The sequence below is a fragment of the Theropithecus gelada genome, chromosome 1 (assembly GCF_003255815.1).
Source record: "Theropithecus gelada isolate Dixy chromosome 1, Tgel_1.0, whole genome shotgun sequence".
Classification (NCBI taxonomy): Eukaryota; Metazoa; Chordata; class Mammalia; order Primates; family Cercopithecidae; genus Theropithecus; species Theropithecus gelada.
In genome coordinates this window covers 153,432,831-153,449,399 of record NC_037668.1, presented here as the reverse complement: position 1 = coordinate 153,449,399, position 16,569 = coordinate 153,432,831, and positions in this window count along the sequence as shown.

The following is a 16,569-nucleotide window of genomic DNA, read 5'->3' as shown; positions in this document are numbered from 1 at the left end:
ATTGTGGTTTGGATTTACATTTCTCTGATAGTGATGTTGAGCATCTTTTCGTAAACCTGCTGACCATTTGTATGTCTTCTTTTGAGGAATGTCTATTCAGACCCCTTGCCCATCTTTTAGTTGGGGGTTGTTTGTTGTGGTTGTTTTTTGTTTGTTTTTGGTTTTTGGTTTTTTTTGCTAGCTGTACTTTTTGCTCAGTTTTACTGTGAATCTAAAACTGCTCTAAATAATAAAATCTACCTAAGACCAAAAGATCTTGTGAATAAGTAAACGGAGGATAACAGACAAATCTCCCATGCAGAATTTCAAACAATGTATATTAGTTACTCCACCCCAAAGGATGGGGAGCATAAATCCCCGCTTCTTAAGTGTGGCTGTATATACAGTTATCCCATCCTCTGATGTATTAGAGGGACTTATCCCAGGATCCTTCTGATACAGTTTGGATATTTATCCCTGCCCAAATCTCACGTTGAATTGTAATCCCCAGTGCTGGAGGTGGGGCCTGGTGGAGGTGTTTGGGTCATGGGGTGGATCCCTTGTGGCTTGGCGCTATCTTTGCAATAGTGAGTGAGTTCTCACAAGATTTGGTCATTTTAAAGTGTGTGGCACCTCTCCCCACCCCCGCTCTCTGTTGCTCCTGCTCTGACCATGTGATGTTCCTGCTCCTACTTCACTTTTTGCCATGAGTAAAAGCTTCCTGAGGCCTCTCCAGAAGCAGATGCTGGTGCTATGCTTCGTATACAGCTTACAGAACCAAGAGCCAATTAAACTTCTTTTCTTATAAACTACCCACCCAGTCTCAGGTATTTCTTTATAGCAATGCAAGAATGGAGTAATACAGAAAACTGATACCAGAAGTGGGGCATTTCTTTAAAGATACCGGAAAATGTGGAAGCAGCTTTGGAACTGAGTAACAGACAGAGAATACAAGACATTAGAGGGCTCAGAAAAAGATAAGAAGATGAGGGAAAGTTTGGAACTTCTTAGAGACTTGTTAAATGGTTGTGACCAAAATACTGAGCGTGGTATGGACAAAGGCCAGGTTGATGAGGTCTCAGATGGAGATGAGGAACTTACTGGGAACTGGAGCAAAGATCACCCTTGTTGTGCTTTAGCAAAGAATTTGCTGTATCATATCCCTGCCCTAGAGATCTGTGGAAGTTTGAACTTGAGGGTGATGACCTAGGATACCTGATAGAAGAAACTTCTAAGCAGCCAGGTGTTCGAGATATAACCTGGCTTCTTCTAACAACCTATGCTCAGATGTGGGAGCAAAGGAATGACTTAAATTTGGAACTTATATTTAAAAAGGAAGCAGAGCACAAAAGTTTGGAAAATTTGCAACCTGGCTATGCAGCAGATAAAGAAAAAGCTTTTTTGGGAGAGGATTTCAAACAGGCTATGGAGCAACCACTTGCTATAGATATTTGCATAAATAAAATGGAGCAAATTGATAATATCCAAAACAATGAGGGAAAAGGCCTTGAAGGAATTTCAGAGACCTCTGTAGCAGCCCCTCCTATCACAGGTCCAGAGGCCTAGGAAGGAAGAATGGTTTCATGGACAGGGCCCAGGGCTCCACTGCCCTGCATGGTCTTGGGACACCACTCCCCACATCCTGGCCACTCCAGCTCCTGCATGGCTCAAAGGAGCCCAGGTATAGCTTGGGCCGCTGCTCTGGAGAATACAAGCCCTAAACATTGGCAGCTTCCATATGGTGCTAAGCCTGCAGATGCAGAGTGCAAGAGTGGTGGATTATTGGCAACCTCCCCCTAAATTTCAGAGAATATATGGAAAAGCCTGGCTGTCAAGGCAGAAGCCTGCTATGGGGGCAGGGCCCTCACAGAGAACCTCTACTAGGGCAGTGCAGAGGGGAAATATGGGGTTGGAGGCCCCCAGCAGAGTTCCCACTGGGCACTGGTAGTGGAGCTGTGAGAAGGCAGCTACCATCCTTAAGACCCCAGAATGATAAATCCACTGGCAACTTTCACCCTGCACCTGGAAAAGCTGCAGACATTTAACTCCAACCCATGGGAGCAGGCATGGGGGCTGAACCCTATAAAGCCACAGAGGCAGAGCTGTTCCACGCCTTCAGAGTCCACCCCTTGCGCCACTGTGCCCTGGGTGTGGGACATGGATTCAAAGGAGATTATTCTGGAGCTTTAACTTTTAATGATTACCTTGTGGAGTTTTGAACTGTTGGGTTTTGAAAGGGGCCTGTAGCCCCTTTCTTTTGGCTGATTTCTCCCTTTTGGAATAAGAATGTTTACCCAATGCCTATACTCCCATTGTATCACGGGAGTAAATAATTTTTTGATTTTTATAGGCTCATAAGTGAAGGAACTCATCTCTAGATGACACTTTGAACTTACTTGGGTGTTCTGAGTTAATGCTGGAATGAGTTAAGATTTGGGGGAACTGTTGAGAAGGCATGATTATATTTTGCAATGTGAGGACGTGACACTTGGGAGAGGTTGGGGCAGAATGATATGGTTTGGATATTTTTTCCTGCCCAAATCTCATGTTGAATTGTAACCCTCAATGCTGGAGGGGGGCCTGGTGGGAGGTGTCTGGATCATGAGGGTGGATCCCTCATGGCTTGGTACTGTCGTTGTGTGCAGTCTTTGTGATAGTGAGTTCTCATGAGATTCGGTCATTTAAAAGTGTGTGGCACATCCCCACCCCACCCCAACTCTTTCTCTCCCTTGCTCCTCCTTTTACCATGGGATTCCCCTGCTTCTGCTTTGGCTCTTATGAGTAAAAGCCCCCTAAGGCCTCTCCAGAAGCTGAGAAATGTCAGTGCCATGACTGTACAACCTGCAAAACTGTGAGCTCATTAAACCTCTTTTCTTTAAAAACTATCCAGTCTCTAGTATTTATTCATAGCAACACAAGAATGGCCTAAAATACCCACGGATATCAAAATCCACACGTACGCAAGTCCCAAAGTGGGCCCTGAAGAACTCAGCCATACACAAAGTCAGCCTTCCCTATCTGCTGGTTTCAAATTTCTCCAATACTGTATTTTCCATCCACATTTGGTTGTGAATGTGGAACCTGCGGATACAGAGGGTTGACTGTATTTATTTTTAAAAAATTTGCGTTTAAGTGGACCTGTGCAGTTCCAACCTGCATTGTTTTTTTGTTTTTTTGTTTTTGTTTTTTGAGATGGAGTTTCTGTCTTGTTGCCCAGGCTGGAGTACAATGGCATGATCTCAGCTCACCGCAACCTCTGCCTCCCAGGTTCAAGCGATTCTCCTGCCTCAGCCTTCTGAGTAGCTGGGATTACAGGCATGTGCCACCATGCCAGGCTAATTTTGTATTTTTAGTAGAGACGGGGTTTCTCCATGTTGGTCAGGGTGGTCTCGAACTCCCAACTTCAGGTGATCCGCCTGCCTCAGCCTCCCAAAGTGCTGGGACTACAGACGTGAGCCACCACGCCTGGTGCCCCAACCTGCATTGTTGTAGGGTCAACTGTACTGACTTTCTTTCAAAGAATGCAATATGAAAAGCAGGAGATGGAGTAACTTTACAGTGGAGGTGATCAAGGTCCAAATCAACAGTGATAAATTGTGTTGATAGTATATACCCTTGATATGATGTGATGAAAATAGCACCTTATCTCTGTGATCTTCCTGTTAAAAAACCCATGATCTCAGTCACACAAGAAAAACATCAGACAGGCTGGGTACAGTGGCTCACGCCTGTAATCCCAGCACTTTAGGAGGCTGAAGTGGATGGATCACCTGAGGTCAGGAGTTCGAGACCAGCCTGGCCAACATGGTGAAACCTGCCTCTACTAAAAATACAAAAATTATGCTGGGCTTGGTAGCTCACACCCGTAATCTCAGCACTTTGGGAGGCAGAAGTGAATGGATTATCTGAGGTTAAGAGTTTGAGACCAGCCTGACCAATATGGTGAAACCCTGTCTCTACTAAAAATACAAAAATTAGCCGGGCATGGTGGCAAGCACCTGTAGTCCTAGCTACTTAGGAGGCTGAGATAGGGGAACTGCTTGAACCTGAGAGGTGGAGATTGCAGTGAGCTGAGATCGTGCCACTGCACTCCAGCCTAGGCAAAAGAGGGAGATTCTGTCTCAAAAAAAAAAAAAAAAAAAAAAAGGTTGGGCACGGTGGCTCACGCCTGTAATCCCAGCACTTTGGGAGGCCGAGGCAGCTGGATCACGAAGTCAGAAGATGGGGACCATCCTGGCCAACATGGTGAAACCCTGTCCCTACTAAAAATACAAAACTTAGGCCAGGTGCGGTGGCTCATGCCTGTAATCCCAGCATTTTGGAAGGCCAAGGTGGGCAGATCACGAGGTCAGGAGTTTGAGACCAGCCTGGCCAACATAGTGAAACCTCATGTCTACTAAAAATACAAAAAAATTAGCCAGGTGTGGTGGCAGGCACCTGTAATCCCAGCTGCTCGAGAGGCTGAGGCATGAGAATCACTTGAATCCAGGAGGCAGAGGTTGCAGTGAGCCGAGATCATACCACTGCACTCCAGCCTGGCGACAGAGTGAGACTCAAAAAAAAAAAAAATCTAATGACACAATGATGCAGATAAAGTATTTACACAACAGCTGGCCTGGCACAGAGGTGCAGTTCACATACTGAATGAATGAGTGAGCAGATGAATAAAAGTTTCAAGTGGCCTCTACCTCCGAGGGACCCCAGCTTGTCCTTCAACAGTATTTATCGGAAGTGCTAAGGAGGAATTCACTTGGAAATTTAATTTTGCTGGGCGCTGTGGCTCATGCCTGTAATCCCAGCACTTTGGGAGGCCAAGGCAGGCGGATCACGAGGTCAGGAGTTCGAGAGCAGCCTGACCAACATGGTCAAACCCTGTCTCTACTAAAAATGCAAACATTAGCCGGAGTGGTGGTGCAAGCCTGTAATCCCAGCTACTTGGGAGGCTGAGACAGCAGAATTGCTTGAACTCGGGAGGTAGAGGTTGCAGTGAGCCAAGATCGCGCCATTGCACTCCAGCCTGGGCAACAAGAGTAAAACTCCATCTCAAAAAAAAAAAAAAAAAGAAAAGAAAAAGAAAAAAGGAAAACATCAGACGAATCCCAATGGAGAAACATTCTACAAAATACCTGACCAGTACTCCTCAAAACTGTCAATCAAAGTCGTCAAAAATATACTGTGAACCCATACAAAGTTCAAAAAAAAAAAAAAAAAATTAGCTGGGAGGCTGAGGTGGGAGGATCACCTGAGCCGGGGAGGATGAGGCTGCAGTAAGCTGTAACTGCACCACTGTACCCCAGACTAGGAGACAGAGCAAGACCTTATCTAAAAAAAAAAAAAAATCTCAAAACAAAGCAAGCAAACAAAAAACAAATAAAGTCTGAGGAACCATCATGGTTAAAAGGGGCCTAAGGGGGCCGGGGGCAGTGGCTCATGCCTGTAATACCAGCACTTTGGGAGGCCAAGGCAGGCAGATCACCTGAGGTGAAACCTGTCTCTACTAAAAATACAAAATTAGCTGGGTGTGGTCTCACATGCCTGTAATCCCAGCCACTCGGGAGCCTGAGGCAAGAGAATTGCTTGAACCCAGGAGGCAGAGGTTGTAGTGAGCCCAGATTGCGCCATTGCCCCATAGCCTGGGCAACAAGAGCAAAACTCCATCTCAAAAAAAAAAAAAAAAAAAAAAAAAAGGGGCAGGGGGGCCTAAGGAGACACAACAACTAATGTCTTGTGACATCCTGGATAAGCCCTGCAACCGAAAAAAAAAAAAAAATCAGGTAAAACCTAAGAAAATACAAATCAAGTATGGACATTAGTTAATAACAATGTATCAGTGTTGGGTCATTAATTGTGACAAGTGTATGATACTGATGTACACATTAATAGCAGAAACTAAGTGTGGATATGTGGGAACTCTCTATACTATCTGTAATTTTTCTGTAAATCTAAAATTATTCTTAAAAATGATATATATATTTTTAAAAGATACTGCATACACTTAAATGGTTTTTACGCTACAGTATCCACTTGCCTTTAGAAATGGTGTGTCCACGGCTGGGTGTGGTGGCTCATGCCTGTAATCCTGGCACTTTGGGAGGTGGAGGAGGGAGGATCATCTGAGGTCAGGAGTTCAAGACCAGCTTGGCCAACATAGTGAAAACCCGTCTCTACAAAAATACAAAAATTAGCCGGGCCTGATGGTGGGTGCCTGTAATTCCAGCTAGTTGGGAGGCTGAGGCAGGAGAATTACTTGAACCCGGAAGGCAGAGGTTGCAGTGAGCTGAGATCACGCCATTGCACTCCAGCCTGGGTGACAGAGCCAGACTCCATCTAAAAAAAAAAAGAAAAACAAATGGTATGTCCACATAAGCATGGTGAGTGAAGTAAGTATCCATGCCTGTGCATAGTGGGAACTTTAAGGGAGGGGGCAACACTTACCAATCAGTGATCATCTCTCCCTGATCACCTGACTGGGTAGTATTTGTCAATCACATTATGTTGTGCAATTTCAGCATGTATTGTTACGCTAGTCAGGATTTGTTGTAGACTAAATATTTACACACCCATTCCCTGAAATTCCATGATGGGTAGAAAGAGGGTGTGGGATAGTGGTTATTTGAGTTCACTTGGCTGCCACAGCAAAATACCATAGGCTGGTGGCTTAAACGGAAGTTTATTTCTCATAGTTCTGGAGCCTGGGAAGACTGATACGAAGGTGCTGACAAGGAAGGTTTCATTCTGAGTCCTCTTCTCTTGGCTACCATCCCACTGTGCTCACATGACCTTTTCTTTAAGTGCACATGCAGGGTTTGGGGAGAGCTCTTAGGTGTCTCTTCTTATAAGGGCACTAATCTCATCATGAGGGCCCCAGCCTAATGACCTCATCTAACCCTAATTACCTTCCAAAGGCCCCATCTCCAAACAACATCACATAGGAGTTCAGGCTTCAACATATAAATTTGGGGAACAAAAGCTATATTTGGGAACAAACATTAAGTCCATAACAGTAGTGAAGACCCCCAGGCTTTGGAGCCAAACTACTTTGATTCAAATCCTACCTTAACCCCTTACTAGTTTTGTGACTTTGAACAATTTACTTTGTGTCTGTCTGTGCTTCCATTTCCTCATCTATAAAATGAGAGATGTTAATAATGCCCACCTTGCAGATTGCCTTAAGGATTAAATGCAGCAATGTATATAAAGTGCTTCGAACAGTGTTGGCATGTAAATATCAGTCAGTGAATGCTAGCTATTATCATTGCTATGATGTAGTTCATGAGCTTCTACCAGAATTTTTCTTTTTACACAAAAAGTGTTGTGAAGTCAGATATGCCTGAGAAATGCTGCAACAAACAATGGGAAAGTTTTTAAAAAGGGTTTGAGTAGGGAGGGTCTGCTTCTAGTGTTTTACTTTCTCTGCAGATGTGCGCATCAAAGACACCCAGCCAGAGTTGGCCATTTCCTTCCTTTGTTCATTACCTCATTAGTCAGGCTACAATACTTCGCACGTTCTGATTTTGACTTAAGGAAAAAAGATGAAGTTACACATTCAACTATATAATATTGTTCTCAGTGCCACCTCATATTCTTTTTCAGAGGCAGAGAATATGTAAATAAAAGCAGACATCTAGTAAATACAGCACTTAGTTATATATTCAATTTCATTTGAGTTCCAAGTACAATTTTAATTTCTAACAAATGCCTACCTTTACTCCATCGTTAATTTTAATGGTCATTTTATTCCTCATCTAATACACATACCATAAATTTACTATTGTAACCATTTTTTAAGTGTACAATTCAGTACAGGCTGTATTTTTATTGTTAATGCTTGTTTTATGGGCCCACCTGCATTTCACTTGTGGACTATGTAAACACCACATGTACATATCTCTCTCTCTCTCTTTTTTTTTTTTTTTTTTTTTGAGACGGAGTCTCGCTCTGTCACCCAGGCTAGAATGCAATGGCACGATCTCGGCTCACAACAACCTCCACCTCCCGGGTTCAAGCAATTCTCCTGCCTCAGCCTCCTGAGTAGCCAGGATTACAGGCGCGCGCCACCACACCCAGCTAATCTTTGTATTTTTAGTAGAGACAGGGTTTTGCCATGTTGGTCAGGCTGGTCTGGAACTCATGACCTCAGGTGATCCACCCGCCTTGGCCTCCCAAAGTGCTGGGATTACAGGCATGAGCCACTGCGCCCAGCGTTTTTTGTTTTTTGTTTTTTTTTAAGTTATCAGATGCCTGGTAACCACACCCAAAGGAAAGCTATGGAACATTTTGTTGTTTTTCTTTCTTTCTTTCTTTTTTTAATGGCTCAGCTCTGTTCAGGAAAAGGTTTAGTTTTCCAAGAAAATTCCAATAATCTGAATAATGATAATTGCTGTCTAAACCTCCCTACATAGTTGACAATGCATTATTTCTCTGATACCTTATCTTTCATATAAAAAGATAAACATCTCTTTGGTTCTGTTTGCCTTCTAGTGAGGAAAGAAGTTGCACAGAGAAAGGCTGTTCTCAGGATAAGAAAGAACCAAAAAGAAGTTGCCAATATGGAGAGGCCCAGGGCATGCTGGGAAGGGAAGCAGAGAGGCCCAGGGCATGCTAGGAAGGGAAGCAGAGGGGCCCACGGCATGCTGGGAGGGAAGCAGAGAGGCCCAGGGCATGCAGGGAAGGGGAAATGGAAAAGCCTAGGGACCGTGGCTGCTAGAGAGCCTGCTATTCCAGGTTCCTCTTGAAAGTTCTTGTGCTCAGCTAGCTAGTCATTGTGACTCAGCTCTGCCTGTGAAGCGCCTACAGTCTAGTTGAGAAGGTAAGGTACATATGTATAAATATATTAAAAAGCAGTTTGAGGCCACATTTAAATATATCAGCAAGTGAACAATATAGATAATAAAAGCAGAAATCCCATGAGTTGGAAGGTTAGAGGAAGCTTCGTGGGAGAAGTAGGATTCCCGATGGATCCTGAAAGATGGGTAGATTGTTGGAGAAATGGAGATAATTAAGGTCCCACTGCTAGAGAGACTGTATATAAGCAGAGGAAAAAATGAACTCAGCATGTTGGGAAAACCTATATCTCCCAGGCTATTTTATTATTGATTTTCATCATCTCTTGAACTTCAGTTGGTTGGATTGCTTTTTGCCATTTTGCCGTCACTCCTTAAGTCTCCAGGGCAATCTCCAGCATTTACCTTTCTTTATTTCTGTGACAAGAAACAGATCTGTCTTTTTGCCTTTTGGGGCACTGGCTTCCTGAGTATAGAAGTCATGACTGTGATGTGCAGTATGCCTGGGAAAAATAAAAGGAGTTACTCCTTGCATCTAAGGTTAGACTTTCCTCATGGCAAGAGATTGTGGGGGATAGTTTTCGGCAGTGATCCCATCTTCAAACACTTCTGGGATACCCATGACTAGCTAACTCCTGCTGGCGACTGTCTTCCATCACTGACCTTGAGTTTCTCCAGAAAGAGATCACATGTGGGGCTTCCATGACTGTGTTTATTCAACAGCAACACTGACCAGTCTGGCCACAGAGTCAGAACTGGCTCAAGTCTGGACCCTGAAGGCATTGATCAACTTTCTGGTCTCTCTTGAGCTTCTGGGGTCTCAACCATTCATCTGATTACTCAATTTATCCTGGCCAAGGGATTTAGCCAAGAAGAAAGGGCATCTGGGCAAAATGCCATTAGGAAGGTTGTCCCCCAGGAAACAACACACCCTTTATTTATGGTCTTTCCTTTCCCCCCATCAAATCAGATTTTGCTTTCTCCCATTACTGAGGTGACAGAGACAAAGACTTGTGTTTAATATGCAAAAGCAGTAGCTTACATCCAAATTGCTATTATCCCTGCAAAAAGACTTCTTTCAGAGCTTTACAATCCTTTTGCTATTTACTTTCATTGCGTGGGTTACATTTACCTATTTTTTGCTGCGAGTTTTATATAGCTTAATCACAAAGAAAAAGAAGCAGTTCTATACTACTATTTCTTTTTTCTAACCAGTCATCCCATTGAATTTTTATTAAGAAAAATTCTACCTGGATGTAAAAAAAATTTTACATGAAGGAGTTGCAGATAAGTATAAGAATTGCACATATGCATAAAATAATTGTATTTTATCTTATTTATCTTATTTTCCAAAAGATGATAAAATCACTGACATATGCAAGTATAAAAGCACTATACGCCCTGTTTCTTTTGGTTTCCTTATCTGTACAATGGAAGATTTGCCCTGTATAGATTATTTTTAAGTTTCCTTCGAGTTTAATATTCCTTGGTCCTACAGGAGGATATGGTGCTGCTTTTGTTGGAAATTCAAGATGGTAGCATATAAAAAGAGGATTAGACAGAGAAATAGAAATTTGTTCTGGAGTAGACTGGCAACTACCATCTAAGACCCTTTTCTGTCTGGACAGGTCTTTGAATGGTCTGCATTAGCATAAGTGGAAGTAAGTCAGCAATTGCTCCATATTCACCTGGAGTTTAAAATTGGCAGCCAAAGGTTGCAAACTCAAATGCCTCCAGGGTTTTGAGGTTGGTCCTGTAGGTGGGACCTGAGGGGAGTGGTAGGAACCCCAGTCTGTAGGAGAGTGCTTGTCTCCTCCCTAAAAGTATGTAAATAAATAAATAAATAAATAAAGGTGGCCAAAACACACAGACAAATCTCTGGCTTTATTTAGCCTGCAGGCTACTAGTTTCCTACCCTTAAATTCCAATTCAGCCTATCTCTTCCTTTTTTAAGTAAAGAATCTGAGGGACAGTAATTTGCCCAAGGTCAGACAGCAATTTAGTAGTACAGCAAGGCTGAGAAGCCGGATGCTTTGCTCTCTCAGTCAGTGTTCTTCCATCTGGTTATCTCTCAGCTCAGATCTGTCCCAGCAAGCAAGCCTGCTGATTGTCTAAACACTGAATAGGTTGTGGCTTTGCTGCCTTTACCTGAACATTGTTTATAACAATAGCTACTTCATAAAGGTAAAAGTAGATTGCTATGGTTAGAATACGTGCCACAGAAATTAATGTGCTGGAGCCTTGATCCCCAATGTAACAGTGTTGGGAGGCGGGGCATAATGGGCTGTGTTTAGCCCCAGAGGCTTGTCTCTTTCAAGCCCTTTTGAATGGACTAATGCTGTTATAAAAAGGGCTCATGGAATTAGATTCTTCCTCTCACTTTTCTTTCTCTTTCCTCTCTCCCCATCCCCCACTCCCAACTTTTTTCCCTTCCATCTTCCATCTTGAAAGGATGAAGCAGGAGTGCCCTCACCAGATGCCAGTGCCTTGATCTTAGACTTCCCAACCTCCAGAACTGTGATAAAATTAATTTATGTTCTTTATAAATTACTCAGTCTCAGATATTCTGTTATAGCAGCACAAAACTAAGACATAGATCTGTGTTAAAGTCACTTTCAAAAAGTGTTAATATGTTGTTAATTCATTATTAAATCATGAACACTCTAGAACAGTGACATTCAACAGCTCCATACATAATTTTAAATGACTTAGTAGAAACATTTTAATAAATAAAAACAATATATCAAAAATATCATTTTGACTTGTAATAAATATATAAAATTATTAATGGGATATTTACATTCTTTTTTCATAGAACTCTTCAAATCTGGTGAGTATCTTATAGTACACCTTAATTCAGACAGCCACATTTCAGGTGCTTGATAGCCACATATGGCCAGTGGCTACCATATTGGATAGTGTGGTTCTAGAAGGTTCCTTGTTTCATTCTCACCCTACTCCCAACCAACCAGGGAAGGGACAAAGTTCCCAGAGGCTTGCCTCTTTCAAGCCTTCTATTGTTGGTTAATTAAATCCCTAAGCAACGGTTGAGTCACTTGCAACTGTGGAAGACAATTTAAGAAATCTGTCTCAAAGCCAAGAACATAGCTCCCCACGTAAAAGGAGGGGAGGCAAGTCCTTTGAGCTAGATGCCTTGAAGGAAGAGTCTGTACTGAGTCAGGTGCCCCTGTGTGAGAGGGAAGGAGATAAGTCATTGCCAAGGGGACAGAGGAAAGCAGAGAAGATAAATGGTTCTCCTTAGGGTCACGATTTCCCTCCAAAGTCCCTGTGAAGGAGGGTCTATGGTGCTTTACTCACTTAGTTCTCACAGCCTCTCCATGAGGCACGTACTATACTATTCTCATTTTATAGAGGAGGAAACCCAGGCAGAGAAGTCATGTACTTGCCTGAGGTCATGTAGCTAGTAATCAGCAAAGCTAGTGCTCAACACTCAGGTCTGATGGACTTCAATACCAATTTATTTATTTATTATTTTTTTTTCTTTTTGAGACGGAGTCTTGCTGTTGTCACCCAGGCTCAAGAGCAATGGTGCGATCTTGGCTCATCGCAACCTCTGCTTCCTGGGTTCCAGCAATTCTCCTGCCTCAGCCTCCTGAGTAGCTGAGATTACAGGCACCTGCCACCATGCCTGGCTAATTTTTGTATTTTTAGTAGAGACAGGGATTTCATCATATTGGCCGGGCTGGTCTCGAACTCCTGACCTCAGGTGATCCGCCCTCCTCGGCCTCCCAAAGTGCTGGGATTACAGGCGTGAGCCACCGCACCTGGCCTCAATACCTATTTCTTAACCACTGGGCTATATTAGGAAATTCTGATGCCATCTCCAAATATCACAGAGGGCATATGAACTTTTGCATAAAATGTGCATGATTGTTTGGCGGTTACATACAACTTATTACTGTCTATGTGACTGAATGGTCTATTTTCAGGCAAATTTCCATCTAAAACAGTATCACTCTTTCCCAACACAGTTGGTTGCTTCTTGATCTTTCTTTTTGCTATTCATTTTCACCCATCCACTATTTCTGGTGGACTCCTGGGAGCAAAACTGTATGGGAAAATGGGAGACTCAGATAGCAAAGAAGTAGGAGGTGAATGCCAGGAATCAGCAGGGCTGGCTTTCTGTATAGGAGTTGGCTGAATGTGGCATCTGATCTGGGATGGAAGAGGAGGGAAATATCACACATTTTGTTTGTCTCAAAATATCCTATCAACCTCAGTCCTGTAATTAGTGAGTTATTCCCACCAGGTAATTCATTTCACCAGAGGAAAGGCGTTTTCTCCAGAAGACCCCATTGAAATGAAGCAGGCCTAATGGGGAGGCCAGGTGGAATAGCAGCTGAGCCTGTAGTCTGTGGGGCTGTATTCCCTGTATTTGACACCCTGCCCTGCCACTTTCCAGATGAGCCGCCTTGGACAGTTTACTGAAATTTCTCTGCCTCAGAGTCTTCATCTAAAAACTGGATATAGCCAGGCATGGTGGCTCATGCCTGTAATCCCAGCACTTGGGGAGGCCGAGACAGGTGGATCACGAGGTCAAGAGATCAAGACCATCCTGGCCAACATAGTGAAACCCTGTTTCTACTAAAAAAAAAAAAAAAAAAAAAAATTAGCTGGGCGTGGTGTCATGCGCCTGTAGTCCCAGCTACTTGGGAGGCTGAGGCAGTAGAATCGCTTGAACCTGGGAGGCAGAGGTCGCAGTAAGGCAAGATCGCACCATTGCACTCCAGCCTGGCGAGAGAGTGAGACACCATCTCAAAAAAAATAAATAAATTAAATAAATAAGTAAGTAAATAAATAAATTGGATATAAAACTAGTTTTACATGATAGGATTTTCAGGATGATTAAACAAGATGAGGAATACAAAGTTCCTGAAGAGTCAGCACTCTAATCTTACGGTGCAATAGTATGAATGCCCAATTCAGTGGTCCTTAACCACTGAATCACCAGGAGAGTTCATTAAAATACAAGGACCCAGGCTTATTTTCCCAAGATGGGGAAGGGTTACAAACAAGCAACATTTGTCCCTTGCCTTGGCTGGCATTGGTGTACCAGAATATTAAGTCCTTAGCCATGTGGTGCCAAAAATACCAAGAGGCCAAGTGATGTCGTGGGAAAGGCACAGGCTTCAGTGTCAGACAGGTCTGTGATGAAACTCGGCCCAGTCCCTTGCTGGTTATGTGACTTTGGGGAAGGCTCTTCATCTCTCTGAGCCTCAGTTTCCCTATTTGTGAGATGGAAATCATTATAGCTGTCTTTTTGCTTGTGGTAAGGATTAATTTAGGGCCAGCAGTGCCCAGTGGTCAGCCAGTGTGATCAGGATGGAGCCCTCACTTCGTTTGACACCAAGGTCTCTCACAACATGGGAAATAGAGCTTCTGGGAGCATCCTTGGGAGCAACTGGGCTGTCCAGCTGGCACTGAATGGAACTGAATTTTCTACAGGAGGAACAGCTGCCAGGTCATTGGTAAGCTGGTCACTGAGGATTGATGCCAGCTCAGAGATATCAGTAGTGGAGAAGCTGGTTGGAACAGAGACAGGCCATAGGGAGGGGTCCATTGGCTTCTTGTTTACTACAGAATAAACTCCTTCTATTTCTGGGAGTTAGAACCCTTCATATTGACCTGAGGAGTATTCCCTCCACACCAGTAGAACAAAAATCTCCCACGTAGACTGCACCCTTTTGAAGAGGTGGATGAGTCCTGTGAGTGGTGGGCCTTGTGGTGGTGGTGGTGCTGGTGGTCCCTCCCACCCCATCAGGAGGAAGAATCACTTTGGAATCTCCCTCCATTCAATCTTTGATTTGCAGTCTTGTAATGGAACAATTTAATTCTCAGCATTAAATGCACAAACAGATTCACACACATTATACAAAACCAATAATTCATAGGCAAGCCAGAAGAGATCTGAGACTTAGTCTACAGAGATGACAGACACAGTGATTCTCTCCTCCCTGTTTCCCATATTCCACCCCCAAATACCCTGCAGTAGTCCCCCATCTGTCCAGGTGAGGAGGAAGCCCTCAAAGAGGAAATCTCCCCTGCTGCTTCTAGCTCAGGATATGGTCAAACTACAAGATCTTTTTGGCCATAAGACATTCTAACAGCGGATCCTGGGAATGGGGACAGAGGAGGGAGGCTTGGAAATCAAGTTCAGCTTTCTTTACAGTTGTTTCCTTGTTATTTACATTATGAGTTTCCTTGTTTCTGAGCTGTTGTTGACATTTTGCCTTTATTCTGGCCATTGCTGCCTCCTACCCTGTCTCTGGGAGCACACGCCTCACCTCTCTCTCTCAGGTGTGCTAGAATGTAGTTCCTGGCCTGACTTATTCCTCTTTACATCCCCAGTACTTAGCACAGTTCCTGGCATCTCCTCCATGATTGTTGACTGTGTGGAGTGGCTTATGATTGCACTGGCAGTGAGACTCACTTAAAGAAGAGTGGCTTTGTTATGGTTTCTCTAAAAGGTGGCTCTGTCCATATCTGGCTTGACTGAACAGAGGGCAAATGGGATGGTGGGAGGAGAGGAATCAACAGTTTCCCAGTTTTTCCCCCAGGCAATAGGAAACACCTGGGATTTGGAACCTGAAACCTGCATTCAGGAGACCAAACTTCTACTAACTGGACGAACTTTGGGCCATCTACTCAAGCCCACTGGACTTCAGTTTATTTATTTGTTTCCTGGAAAATATAGTAAGATTTTTCCCTTCCTGCCTTATAATCAAAGAAGCTGTGACAATTTAAGAAATAAGGTTTTGGAAAATGCTCTGTAAAGAAATATGTGAATGACAGCTATTATTTTTCATAAAGTGATTTCTTTGGTGAGTTCATAGTATTGTAGCTCAAATGTATTAGGCACCTACTATGTCCTAGGCACAGTGTGAGGTGTTTCAAGAAGTACATAATCAAGATGTAAAAGGAGTGGTGTGAAGACAGCTCAAAGAAGGGAGCCATTCATAGACAGCACCCACCCCAGGGGTGTCATAGGTGCTTCTGTTGCGAAAACAGCCCAAAGTCTTTCATCTTTTTAAGTTTGAAGTAACATGGAAGGCATCCTCATTTGGCTTCAGGACACCCCCAGGCCAGTCTGTGAATGGCTCCCTTCTTTGGGCTGTCCTCATTTGCACCCAATGGTACTGGCCACCAACTCTGGGAGACAATTAACTAAATATGATCTCCGTCGAAGCAACATATGGATCATGGAGACTGTGTGATTTCAATTATCAGTGTCTATTCTATTAATAATAGGTGTTGTAGGAGGAAAAAACTAATAGTGTCAGCTAAAACTTGCTTTTACCAATAGGCCAGGCACTATTCCAAGTGATTTATATATGTATTTACTCATTTAATCTTTATGAGAATCCCACCAGCTAGGATCTGGTGTTATCCTCATTTTACAGATGGGGGCACTGGGACACAGAATGTTTAAGTAACTTCGCTCTGTCTCCCAGGATGGAGTACAGTGGGGCGATCTCGGCTCACTGCAACCTCCACCTCCTCGGTTCAGGTGATCCACCCGCCTCACCTCCCTAGTAGCTGGGACTACAGGTGTGTGCTATCACGCCCAGATAATTTTTTTTTTTTTGTATTTTGTATTTTTAGTAGAGATGGGGTTTCACCATGTTGGCCAGGCTGGTCTTGAACTCCTGACCTCAGCTGATCCGCCTGCCTTGGCCTCTCAAAGTGCTGGGATTACAGGCATGAGCCACAGTGTCTGGCCTATACTTCTTATTTAAGAACAACTTGGCCGGGCACGGTGGCCCACACCTGTAATCCCAGCACTTTG